The sequence below is a fragment of the Dicentrarchus labrax genome, unplaced genomic scaffold, assembly GCF_905237075.1.
Source record: "Dicentrarchus labrax unplaced genomic scaffold, dlabrax2021, whole genome shotgun sequence".
NCBI classification, from domain to species: domain Eukaryota; kingdom Metazoa; phylum Chordata; class Actinopteri; family Moronidae; genus Dicentrarchus; species Dicentrarchus labrax.
In genome coordinates this window covers 10567448-10580672 of record NW_026136721.1, presented here as the reverse complement: position 1 = coordinate 10580672, position 13225 = coordinate 10567448, and the positions used below count along the sequence as shown (strand labels likewise).

The 13225-nt window shown below is 42.4% G+C and overlaps 1 protein-coding gene across 1 annotated transcript in view; it reads left to right on the top strand.

Annotated features, from left to right (window-relative positions):
* Positions 1-13225, top strand: part of LOC127355296 (axin-2) — a 74007-nt gene that overhangs the window by 27906 nt on the left and 32876 nt on the right. Inside the window, exon 5 of the mRNA XM_051386030.1 lies at positions 1136-1247. The gene's annotated coding sequence lies outside the window, so the exon portion shown is untranslated. The remainder of the gene's footprint in view (positions 1-1135; positions 1248-13225) is intronic.

Below are 13225 nucleotides of genomic sequence, written 5' to 3'. Positions count from 1 at the left end.
CGAGTAGGACCACTGTATATAGTTCAGGCAATGCTAACCCCCTGTCGTGAAGAGGTAAATAAAGCCAACTAAATAAAACGACATGACACACTTAATGTGACCATTATGGAAAAAGCAGTTACTTCCAACTCAGATAATGGCCCACTTAACACAGAAAGCTCACTAATTAAAATAGCAGGGAAAAAAATTATAATGCAGTTACCTAAATAGGGTCAACTGGTTGGTTGTTTGTCTTCAGTGGTAACTTCTTAGCTGTTAGAAAATTATGAGCAAAGAAGTCTGATGTTGTTTTTCTGTAATAATGGGCATTATTTTCACTTTTATGTGTTCCTCCTACAGAGAAAATAGGCCTGATCTCTCCCTTTGTGGTTGCTCCAACTGCTCACTTCCACCACCCACACAACACATTTTCCCAGGCAACAATGTTCCTCCAAAGTTTACACACAATAAATAACGATATGCCCAAAGCAGTTAGCAGTGGCCCCGCTCTCCGTTTCCTGGCTGGAGTTGAAATGAAATGGTAATTTTGACTTGAGGAGGATTTCAAAGGGATGGCCTCTACTTTTCATCTTGGTGCATACCACGAGCTCGCCGACACATTCACGCTGGGATTTGAGAAAAAAAAAAAAAAGGAGAGGAGAGAAAAAAAAGCAGAATTTTAAGTTTTTCTATGAACTTCCTTCTTTCTTTTTTCTGCCATCTCCCCACAGAAAAAGAGATGTAACGTTGCTGAGATCTCTCCCCCAGATGGACAGCATTTATATAAACAACCATCCCCGGTTCAGGGAGCATTTGATTGATGTGTCATTGTCTAAAGATTGTTTCCAGGCATTTGAATAGATAATTCAGAGTATTTGATGTAGACATTTTTCTTCAAAGGTCAGATGTGGGGGTAGAGCAGGGGTGTCCTCTATCTCCCGTGCTATTTTTGCATCGAAGGCTCCAACTAGCCTGCCTGCTTTTCACAGGGGAGATTGACTGACACTTGAATCGTCCTTCTCTGCTCAAGATTAGAAGGTGGTTTCCAAAACTCCATCTGAGATCTGCTTGCTAGCTCTGTTATGCAAAACACCTTTGCTTCAAACAAAAGACTGTAACACTGTGTGGATGTGTCCTGTGCCTATTTGTTGTCTAGGTTGGCCTAGCGAGATTGAAGCGAGACCAAAGATGCAGGGGAAGGATCGGCCAGGAACTCCATTATCTCTGCAACAAGGAATGAGAAATGGAATTAAAACACCCAAAACAAGGTCTGTCACACATCAGCAACACTGGCTCCAATCTTCCCATGTATATAACATCTTACCCAGAATCCACTCTGGAAATCAAGACAGCCTCACACTTTGTACAGTATCTTATTTCCTACATCACAGCCTTTGCTCGCACTGACCCAGCAGCAGTATCGAGGGTCCACTTTCCCCGAGTCAGCTGATCACATTCCATTGTCAGTCAGCCATGAGGGAAGCGTCCGGGTGACAAAAGCAGCGTGTGAAAAAACAAAACAAAACACAGTGGCGTCTTCATTATCTCCTAGCTCCGCGGCCCGTGAATGAGGCCAGGGTTAATTGCTGTTGATTAGACGTCAGTACGCATGGCTGGGTGAGCTCACAGATCTCACTGAGGGGGCCACAGAGGGAGAAGAGGAAAGGATGAGGTCGCTCACAGACAATGATGTGAAATCAGTGTCAAGTGTTCCTCCTCGGTGGGTTTAGCTGGTTGGGAAGCAGATAAGGAATGTAGATGGGGCAACATGTAGATGTATTTTATCTGCCTAAATGAGCAGTTGGGCTCAGAATTGAGGTTGAAAGCAAATCATGCCATGAATAAAAGAAGGTAACCATGGTGATAAAATAATACTTGAACATGCTGGATTTCTTTTTGTTGTATGGTGTGTCTCAGTTAATCATTTATTTATAGATCAATAGCTTTTTAGGTTTATGTTGGTCTGTTGGTCTCTCGGTCTGTCCACCTCTTTGGTCCAGATGAAAATTGGATTGCCATTATATACAGATGAATGCTAATGAGTTGGTAGATCTCCTGACTTTTCCTCTAGTGCCACCACCAGGTCTCTTGTGAAATATCTCAATATCGACTAAATGGAATGGCACAAAATGTAGCCCAGACCTTCCCGGATTCCATTGACTTGATCCCCCCGACTTTTCCTCTCATGCCATCATGATCTAGTGAAATGTGTACAGATTGTATAGTGGATTGTCAATACATGTGATACAAACATGTAAGTCTGCCTCAAGATGAATTGTAACAACACTGGTGATGACCGGAGAGTGTCATTATCAGGTTACAATTTTAATTTATTTACAGTAACACTTTATGACTCCATGGAAGGTGACCGTTTATGGGTTTATGACTGAATACCTTCCTAACTAATGACATTCCCAGCAGCCTCAGCTGTACTTTGTAGTGCTAACTAGCTGATGTTAGTAAGATGGTGACCATGCTAAACATAACACCTGCTTAACCTGCTTCACATTGTCATAGTGAGGATGTTAGTGTGATAATGTTAGCATTTTGAGGTCCAGTGTGTAGGATGTAGTGGCATCTAGTGGTGTAGTTGCAGATTGCAACTCCCTCGCTTCACCCTCCCCTTCCAAGTGAGAAGGAGAAACTACAGCCCTATCTAGAGCCTGTGTTTGGTTTGTCCGTTCTGGGCCACTGTAGGAACATGGTGGACTAGTGGAGCATAATTCTTACTTAAAGGGGGTTATACACTAATGAAAACATACTTATAACTCATATTAGATTATTTTTTTTTTTTTTCAATAGATCATCCTGAATGTTACACACCGGACCTTTAAAAGCACTGTTTAGCTAAACAGCCTCACAGAGCTGCTAGTATGGCTGTATTCATCTTGTTAAATGGCTGTATTGCAAGCATGTATAATTCCAACTTTACCACCCGAAAAATTTATATATATAACTATATCTTAAATCAACTGATGCTTTGATGTTCATGAATTCACACTGACTTACAGACCCAAAAGTTCCTACTCTGTGAAATGTAATCCGCAGACTTTTAGATGGTTGCTGGTATGTCGCCAATTTGATGTCTGTCTCCGCTTGTGTGTAATAGACAAACAAGGCTCCTGGTCAACCCTAGGTTATATTTGTCTTTAATGCGTGATTTTTATCGCTCTGTTGCTTTTGTAGCCAAAATAATAACGACAATAGAGGTGGTTCAGACAGAGGCAGGAATGACAGGCAGACAAGGGAGGGCAGGACGATGCAACCTTCACGCCCTTCGCAGGCTGGGAGCTCGCTTTGTTTAAATCTCCCAGATCAAAGGGTGCAATGCAAATTCCTGCAGCTTCCACACCACCATTTGATGTTTCAGGGAGCCAAATTATTGTGGTGATTACAGTAGCTGTACACAACCGGTGGAGCGGGCCAAACAAGGGTCCTTGTTGTGACTCTCAATTAGTGGTGTGACATCTCAGCACCCAACGTCTGAGAGGCATCCCACAATAAGAGAGGCTGTTTGGGCTGATAAAGTGATTTGGCTTGGTGGGGTCCTTTCATCTGCAGCGACAGTGGGGTATTTGAGGCTTCTGGGTATTCTCTCTGCACATCCTCACACCTCCCCTTATTGTGACAATAGTGTCACTGTGTTCAGCGTTTCAAAGAGGCTATAGGCCTAATGCACGGTTAACAATTTCAGCTCAGTCTATTGTCATATAAAAGTGTTAACAGTCGCAGACTTGTATGAGGGGAAATTATCATGGATATACTAAAAATACCAGCACGTAGGCACGCTTTAATATTCAGTGTTTTATCAGTTTTTGGTTCTCATTTTCCTTTCCCGTAGCAACTTTACTCAGAACGGATATAAGATATCACACCATTAACAGTGTTCCGATGTTGTCTGAATATTCAAACACTCAGCCATCTCTGAAGTTGACGATGCAGGCGTTATTTTTTTGTTTGTGTGTTATTGAAAGCCATAGTCAGTTGAAAGGATAACTTTGCCTGTGGGAAGGACAGAGCACCAGAGGACCAGGTTCAGCTGTATTTCTGATAACACTTTGCATTCTGCAGGCTCCAGTGACAGCTCTGATGCCTCGTGTTTGATTGTGTCTTTTATGTTTTCCTCCTGCCTTCAGTATAAGCAGCAAGGCCGGGCTGGAGGTGGACCAATGGCGAGCAGACTACCGCGGAAGCGAGAGATTGAGATGTGATGCGTTTCTGCCAAGGTGATGGACAGGGGCACTGGAAGGATGTTGGTTTTCAGACACTCCAGGCTGTCTCTTATATGTAACAGAGAGTTGCAAAAGGCCCTGGTGGTAAAACTACGCCAAGTACAATTAGCATCATGACAGAAATCCTTCACTGTGGAGTGTTACTGTATGTACTGGAAAACAGATGGCTCACTATGAGGGTAGTTTTAAACCAATAATTTATTAAGGGAATTTCTCCATTTCATGTTTCAGACATGAGGTTACTGCTGAAAGCCTGGAATAATCAAATTACCAAGAGGATAAGGCTGGCTATATTTTTTCCTGTTGTCGACAAATGAAAAACCAACAATGAATTGACCTCACTAACTTATTGTCTGTATTTTCCAAAAGCTGATATGTTCCTCTGTGCCACAGAGCTCCATTGTCATCCAAAAACTATTAAAACATATAAATCAGCCCCATTGTTGCACTTGCTAACATGTTCCTTCATTAACATGAACACTGCCTCTGTAGTTTATTTTGACTCTCATATACACTGTTTTGGTGCCCTAAATACTCACTAGCGAACCATATCCACACCTGAGAATAGCCCCCAACAAATGCTCTATTTTCTCCTGTTTTTCCTTGTTTTTTAAAAATAAAAGTGTATATTTGTAACTCTTTTCTAAAGATTTGCGTCTTTGTTAGGGATGAATGGGCTGGGGAAGTCGTAAAGTATTGAGAGACAGACTTACACACTGGTTGGGGTGTTATAGTGGGATTTACTAGAAAATATAAGTGCATGTAAATGCTGTGATTGTAAGCTCAGGCAGTTGAAGCTCAAGGACAGGGTAAAGTTCATCATTCTTTCTTTGAGGTCAATGCTGTCGTGCACATCTCACTCTCTGAGGCCTCCAAATGCAAGTGCAATGTCCTTTTCCTATAGCTTTATTCCTCTCTGTGGCGGGCATTGTGTTGACCTGGAAACAGCTATTCACTGCTGTGAGAAAGAGGCCCCTGAAATGCTCTTTCTCACTAAAAGAAACATATAACAGTATTAGATCTAGTTTAATTACATAGGGGCTTGCGGATGGGCCCCTCTTTTCTCTCTGCGGTGAAAATGCTTAGCGTTTGTTGTCGGTTCAAGGCTCTCTAAAGGATGTGCTGGCATGTGTAGGGTTCTGGCAGAGAGGAAACTTGCGGTGGGGGGGTGAACTGTTATTGTTTGAAAAGCGTGTAAGCGGCCTTCACAACACCGCATCCACGGAAATGAAGCAAAGACAGAGAGAGAGAGGGAGAGAAAGAGGCAGAGAGAGAGCAAGAAAGAGGAAAAAAAACTCCTGCGCAGCTTTGACTGACGACTTAACAGGCGAAACCGAATTTGTCTTTTGCCGGGAGATGTCAGATGCCTTGCCAGTGAGAGAGAGAGATGGAAAGAGGGAGAGAAAAAGCACACCACAGAATCTCTCCTGCGTCTTTTTCGCCCTCTCTTTTCTCCTCCGGTTTAAGACGGCTCGGTGAATGCAACAACATCAAAGGCCTAGCACTCAGAATGTACATTGTTGTTCCAGTAACCACATGAAACAGAAAGGGAGAGATGGAGAAAGGCTGGGAGAGATGGAGCAAGTTTTTTTTTTTTCCCTTTCTCTCCCTGCACATAAATAGGGAGCTATGGAGGGAATCGGTTTAGAAACGGTAGAAGATTAACTCTTTTATCTCTTCATTTCAAACGTCCTCCATATCCACATCCTCCACATGCTAACCACTGTCAGGATCTTCATGCCTGACCAACAGCGCTACAAAGCAGAGGTGTCTCCTGTATTAGGACACATATAACTCCTCCACAAACAGAGCTGATGAGAGTAGAAATAGAGCCGAGGAGGAGGTTTATATAGCGTCAGTCCTGACTCATTGTCATTAAGAAAGCTCTCTGTAATCGGAGCTAAACTTAGAAAGGAACGAGCTCTCACTCTGCCACAGACATTCCACATGTGTATAAAAGAGGAACATAACGAAACAGTCCCAAACTTGTGCCTCAACGTAACCAACAGGCTTTATTCCTGCCTGCCCTTATCTTACACAGAGACCACCCAGGAGCAACAAGTCAGTTCTCACCTTTAGTCTGAGTGTGTGCGCGCGAGCAAGCTTTGTACTTTATAAGCACAAGTGTGCGCCTGCGTCTGTATACAGTCCTGTGTGTGTGTGTGTGTGTGTGTGTGTGTGTGTGTGTGTGTGTGTGTGTGTGTGCTGTGAATGAATGTGTTTTCTGTGTATGTGTGTGCTTCTACCTCCCACCATCTGGGCCCTGTTTGGAGAGATTTTCTGTAAAAATCACAGTCACGCCGTGGCAGGATTACCACTGTGAAAAGCAGCACCTGGAAGAAACTCAGTGCTCCTGCTCCTTTCCCTCAGATGCTCAAAGAAGTTTCTGGCTTCCCAGCTTGAGGCGCAGGATTTGTTTTTGACCTACATGGGCGTCCTAGGCCTCATGTTCCTTTCCAAAAAGCGAAAAAAGCAAAGAACACATCTCAAATTCACACTAGGCTACATCCAGCAAGGTTACAGTATCACCACATTACAGTAGATAAACAAGTGTGCGTGTGTGTGTGTGTGTGTGTGTGTGTGTGTGTGTGTGTGTGTGTACATGTGGGGGTGCACACCAGCATGTGTGTTTACACCATATATATCATATTTCCATGTTTTTTAATGGCAAGCCAAGACACTAAAGGCTGATTATCCACACTGAGATGTAAGCCTGTGAATGAAAGAGTTCAATAATCCCAGATGGAAATTGAGTCGGCGCATCTCCACTGAAGATTTCCCATTAGAAATAATCTTAGTCCAGGATTAGCCACAATTAAAACTGTTTTGATGTTCCCACACATACACACAAGGAATGTTTCCATAGTTGAAATACTTCACGCAGCATAGCAGCTATGTCACATTTTTGCTTTTGTCTGTGTGTAAGTTCTTCAGCTGCAAACTAGGAAATGTCTCCTGTATGTTGGAGTAAAACATACAAAGTGTTAAATGATTTTAGGTCAGTAGCTCTGCTCTAGTACAGTGAAATGCCTCTGAGGCGAGGCCCCTAATAGATTTAAAAATGCTTTTTGTGGTCTTAAAAAGTATCTGACACTTTCATTTTACCCCCCATTGCTCTCAGCTGAAATCTACAAAACTATGAAATTAAACTCTCAGATAAACTATGGATAGGGAAATGTTTTTTGAACTCCTCTTGCCTCCCAGCGTATATAAATAATGCTTGATATGTCATGGCAGAGCCAGAAAACAGTGCATGTGTTTTGTCTGAGAGCTTATTAGTAAATGATGATTAGTATGCTAGAATAAGGGGGTTCCAGGGCATTCCCAGAAAAATGGGGAATTTTTCACTGTTATTTCATTGGCTAGAAGTAAGCCCAATCAGATTATGTACTGTATAAGAATCACTCTCTTCTCCATTAACATATTCCAATCTACAGTATAGACACTTATGGAATAACTAAATCTTATCAGACAGGAATCCCTGAGACTATGTCTTATCAAATACAAGTCCTCAGCCTGATGTGTGTCAAGTTGTGGGTCCTTGACACCAAAAAGGTTGAGAACCACTGGTGAAGAGAATATTGCTCCTGACTCCTGGTTGGAGCAGTGTCGCTGCCTTCCTCTGTAGTCAGAGTTGAATTGTGTGACAAAATATTTGTTTTGTTTGTATTCAGGGCTGTGCACTGAGACAATGTTCACATGCCACTTTATCAGGCGGCATCACAGCTCTGCAGCGGTCCAAAAGCTCATCTTTGTCTCTCTGGTCTGGATCTCCTTCATTCTTTCTGTTTCTATGCATGACTGTATATGTTTTGAACACACACAGACACACACTCTCCATTCATGCCCCCCCCTCGACCTTACAGCCCTGTGTCGTTGTTACCACTTTGCCGTCCACCCTCACTCTTGACCCTGCCGACCCTGTGCTTGGTGTCTGCCAGTGTCAGGGTCTGGTGATGGTGACATCATCCTTCACAATGAGTCCACTACCACCTCCAGCTCTACTGTCCATTGTGTGCCTGACAGTGAGCGGCCTTGTCCTGGCGAAGGACGGCGCTGGCGCGGCACGCTCCCTCTGTAAATGATGAAAGAGAGCGAGAGAGTTGGGCTGAAAGTGCGGCCCTTGTTTGGCCGACCGCGCTGGCCGCAGAGCTGATCGGAAGGCGCCTTTCTCCCCTGACAGTAACTTCTGTGATCTGCGGAGATAAAAAAGAAGAAAGAATGTGTTTGATGTCTAGATTTGAATAAATACCCTGATGTTAATCGTTTTACAGCGTTAATCACATTTGGTGATAACATAGCTCCTTGTGCGTGTGTGTGTGTGTGTGTACCCACATTAACACATCTATTCTGTTTGTGTAAATTTGAGTCAGACACTGTATACATGAGCATGATTTTAGTATGTGAGCATTTATTGTTCAAACATTTGAGTTTGGAGTTTGGGCGTTCATGGCTCTGGTGTGTGTCCTCAATCTCCTCTGCAGGCTTTTACATTTTTATGACACTCTCATGTTTGTTTTGTGTTAATGATGTGGGTCTCTTTTGGTTAACACAGAGGCGCGTGATTAAATCTTCACATGTAGTGGCTTAACAACATGTAATTAAGAGCCTCCATATAGAGCAGAGCCCAGAAATACTTTGATAAATCCACATTTAAGAGATGAAACGAGGGAAGTCAAGAGTGGCGTGTCTTCTGTCGCTGGTGATTGAATTTGCCGTCTCAGTCATCTCAACCTGTTGTTTTTGACACATACGAGACATACGTGTGGATGAACAGATCAGTGGAGATGGTGTGTGTTTCCTGGAATTCCACAGGGATCCACATCTGGAAGGGATTTTTTACTGCGTTATGAAAGCTCCGGCTGCTGAGCTGAAAGCTAAAATGAACAGCAGCAGCTCACATGTTGTGGTTTTTACCCAAACTCTCTGCGTCAGGTAGCCTGGAGAGCAGCTTCACGGTGGTAAACTTGTAAGCATCTGGCTACATTATTACTAAGCTTCTAAACAACTCTGATAAACTATAAAGAATAGAAGAGTGTTTCTTAAAGCGTATACCTTGTCCATCTTTCACAGTCTGTTCAATTAGATATATTTGATCTGATGTGTTACACCTTTACTTGCTTAGACAGTTCAGGGTTTTATGATGTAAATTCAACATCCTATGGCCCGTGTCCTTTAAAGGTTGGAAGAGGCTCAGACAGACCTAGACAGAGAATATTCTCAGAAATTCACCGTAGGTGTCACAGAGACAAAGCCTGCCCCCCTCCCTTGTCAAGAAAAGAAGAATCTTGCTTGCTGCCACAGCATATGGAGAATTGTCCCAATTTCTTTTCCTTTATATCAAATGCAATGCGTTTCAAGTCAAACCTTTTGTAGCCTATACCACATGCGATTTGGGCTCTTGTGTGGCGATGCAAACTTTGTGACTTTTTGATATCTCGGTGAGTGCTGTCTGACAAGTTTCTGTCACTCACGCTTTTTCCTTTTTCTCTCTCCACCAGCAAGCATATTTTCTACCCCATCTATTGATTAGCATACATCAAGCCCCTGTCGTCATGGCAAAACTTCATTTGAATCTTCAGTACTTTCCCCGTGTCTTTCAACCAGCAGCTGTCAGCCACATCAACACTAGACACGCTCTGCGCCAGACGAAGTTAAATTGAAGCACGCTCTAACACTATATATAGATAAAATGTCACTTCTTTCAAGAGACAAGGCACCTTCGAAGTCGTCAATACAGAGCGCTTTATCACGGGCAAAATAACTTTGAAACTGGAGAAAAGAGTAAAGATGAAACGATCATTCTCTCTTCCCACTTTGTGCTTGAAAGAGGGAAAAAACAAGATTATTCTAAAGTGGGTAGAAGCGTTTAAGGGGCTTGCTTTTTGATCTGCCTGTCCGTCACCGAAAACGAAGAGCACCTCCTGATGCTTCTGATCGTTAGGTGTCCTCAAAGTGTCTCAAAGTCTCTTTGTTATCGCTGAGTGCGTCGATTAAAGGGAGGAATATCATTTATTCATTTTGCCATTGAGCGAAAGAAAGAAAGGATTCAAGAGCTTAGCGTTCATTTTCGTCAAACTCTCGAGGTGCGGTGATGAAGTCAGCTTTCTTTTCCGAGACGAGCAGAGTTGAGGTAAAGAGATGTGGAGTGAAAGTTTTTGCTCGGCAAATTTTGAAAGGCCCCACTGATCTCTGAGATAAAATAAATGGTGATCAAACTTTATTAAACTTTACTTTTAACAGCATGCTGCAGGACGACAGTTCTGAGAAGAATTCTGTCTAACAAGATGTTATTGATGGTTGTAGCTAATGCATCAGCATATGCACATCAGCACACACACATGCACACAATCTCTCTCTTTCTATTATATCTATCTGTATCTGCCTCACACACACACACACACACACACACACACACTCAAGCACATTCAGACTGAGAATATATAGAATGCTTAAGTACATGTTTATTGGGATATGTCAAATTGATTTTAGGGATGTGGGCACACAAAGCAAGCCAGAATCAACACTCTGTATGTGCCTGGTTCCTCTTTTCACCAGAGGACAATGCCATATTCATCTTCGCTCCATTTTCCAAACGCGGTATCTGATTCTTTAACATGTCTCTCAGTCTGTAAGTCCTTTCCATTCCCACTGTTTCAGTTTTTTTTTTTTTTTTTCAAATACTCAGTCCTGTTGCGAGGTGTCTCTTAGAAGTTGAAAAGTTCTTTTCAAGCCCGAAGTTTTTGCCGTCTTCACTTTTCAACTGGCAAGATGAATATCGGTGGGACAAAGCATAGAAAGGAAAGGCTTTTGACAAGACTTCTGAAGGCCCAGGAGCTCGTCCTGTCGCTCCCTTTTGCAGTTTTCCCATAACTGGCTTTCTCGCGTGGCTGCTAAAAAGACACCGTATCAAATGCAAACTGAGAAGTCACAGTCTTTCATGATACATCAGTGGGGCCCTTGTGGAGATGCTGCTCTGCTTAGGTTTTTCACAACTTTAGAAAAATGAGAAATTGGTGCATTCTCTCTTGTGTTATCAGAGCTGCTGACAGTAAGTTCATGTTCGGTACGTGCAGAAAGACGATGCCATGAATACATGACCCAGAGCAAAGTCGAGTTTTAAAGTGCACCTTGTCAGACTTTATCTTACGCAGTATGTGACTCATATGTCATCTCTTTTATGAGAAACAATATATTGCTGTCATGAAATCACAGAAGTGGTGCCTACCTTGATATATTAAGCAGACCACTCTCATTCATAAAACTCAGAAATGTGTGAAATGCTGTCATATTAGAGGAATGGAGGGCAGCATTTTTGGTACAAAACAACATAAATACCCAAATAGTTTATTTTATTTTCATACAGGCGTGTGTTGCTCTTTGTAGCTTGTGCAGTCTGGACAATCTGCATTGGATATTTGAAGTCTAAACAGTCAGTGTTTTGTGTTCACCAAGGCTGGGGGCCCCATGGTTTAACACTTTCAAGAATCACTTTGTGGGGCGGCATCGTGGGGCAGCCTCAAGAAAACCTGAAATAGCTGAAACTAGACCTCTGTGCAAATAATCACCCTGGGCCTCTGTAAACCATCATGTTTATGCATTGTAAATTGTGAAAAGGAATGCTTTAACATTGTGTGGCATATGTATTTCAAGGCTTTGAACATTGGATGGTATCCGAATTTCACCCACACAACCACAGGCTTTTGCTCTCGCCTTTTGACTGAAATATCATTCAGATTCCAAAGGGACTAAAAAAAGGCAGCCTAAAGAATGTGTCTGAAACCATTCCCAAGCTGCTTCCATGCATTTAGCTATCACTGCTGCAGGGTCAAAAAGCTTCCACCAACTTCTCACTATTCTGAGTTTCGCTTTGGTGACCATGCGTTTTTTGAAATTACACAACAGTCTTTGAAAGGTTTGTCTGAATCTTGACTTCAAAAAGTCATAAATCCACAGAAGACATATTATAATCCTTCAAACCTCCACTAAAACTGGACATACAAGGTAACAACAGGGCTGCTTATATAAACACACAGTGGAACATATTTAGATGTTGCGTCAACCTCTCTTCCACCTTTGAAGGAGTTACGAAGAAAGGGTTTTGGCAGCAGTGCAGTCGCCACACCGGTTATCTCTTTCCTACACTGTAATTCACCTCATTTGTAACACACCTCCTCCTTTGATCTGTGTTTTTGAAACCTTGTCTCACAACCTGTTTGCCCACTGAGTCCTCGAAAAATACTGGGAACAGACTTGGTGATGTCATGACACACACAGAGAAAGATGCACCGACTCCTATCCTCAACAGGTTATGTTACCTTCAGTTTGTCACAGGCTCAACAAAACAGACACAGATGTCTCAAAGATTTGTTGGTTTCACCTTTGTACCTTCTCTCCCTGGGCGTACTTTATTTATTAGTTCAGCAGTTCAACTCCAGCTCAGCTATGTCCTACTCTTGAAATAGACAAAGATTTGAAATTTTCCAATTGACTCCCACTTGGCACATGTATTATAAGCAAATTAAGAATATGGATGGATATTAGGTCAGATTTTAAGGTATTGCTGTAATATATATATAATATGCATATTTTTCTGTGCTTAAGCAGAGGATAAAACTTGGAAATTTGTGGAAACAGCGTCTAAGCTAGGGGGCCATTTCACTTAGCAGCAGTTGTTGACTGACATCTGAGGGCAGAATTGCTTGGAGACCTAAGCGTTGTTTATGTACCCTTAGTGATTTAACTCTGTCCCTTTATAATATTCAACACATAACACAAAAAAAATAATTTTGTTTAATGAACATACAAAATCAAATCAAACACAGGGCCTAAAATGATCTTCTTAGAACAAGGGACAGTCCTGACAAGGCTTCCAGACAAAAACTGTCAACATGGCAGGCACAACAGGCACATTAAGAGCTTAACACTCTGCAGACATGCCTCAACGTATGCGCACACACATATTCATACACTCCCACATATGCACATGTATGCATTTACACACGACCAGGTAA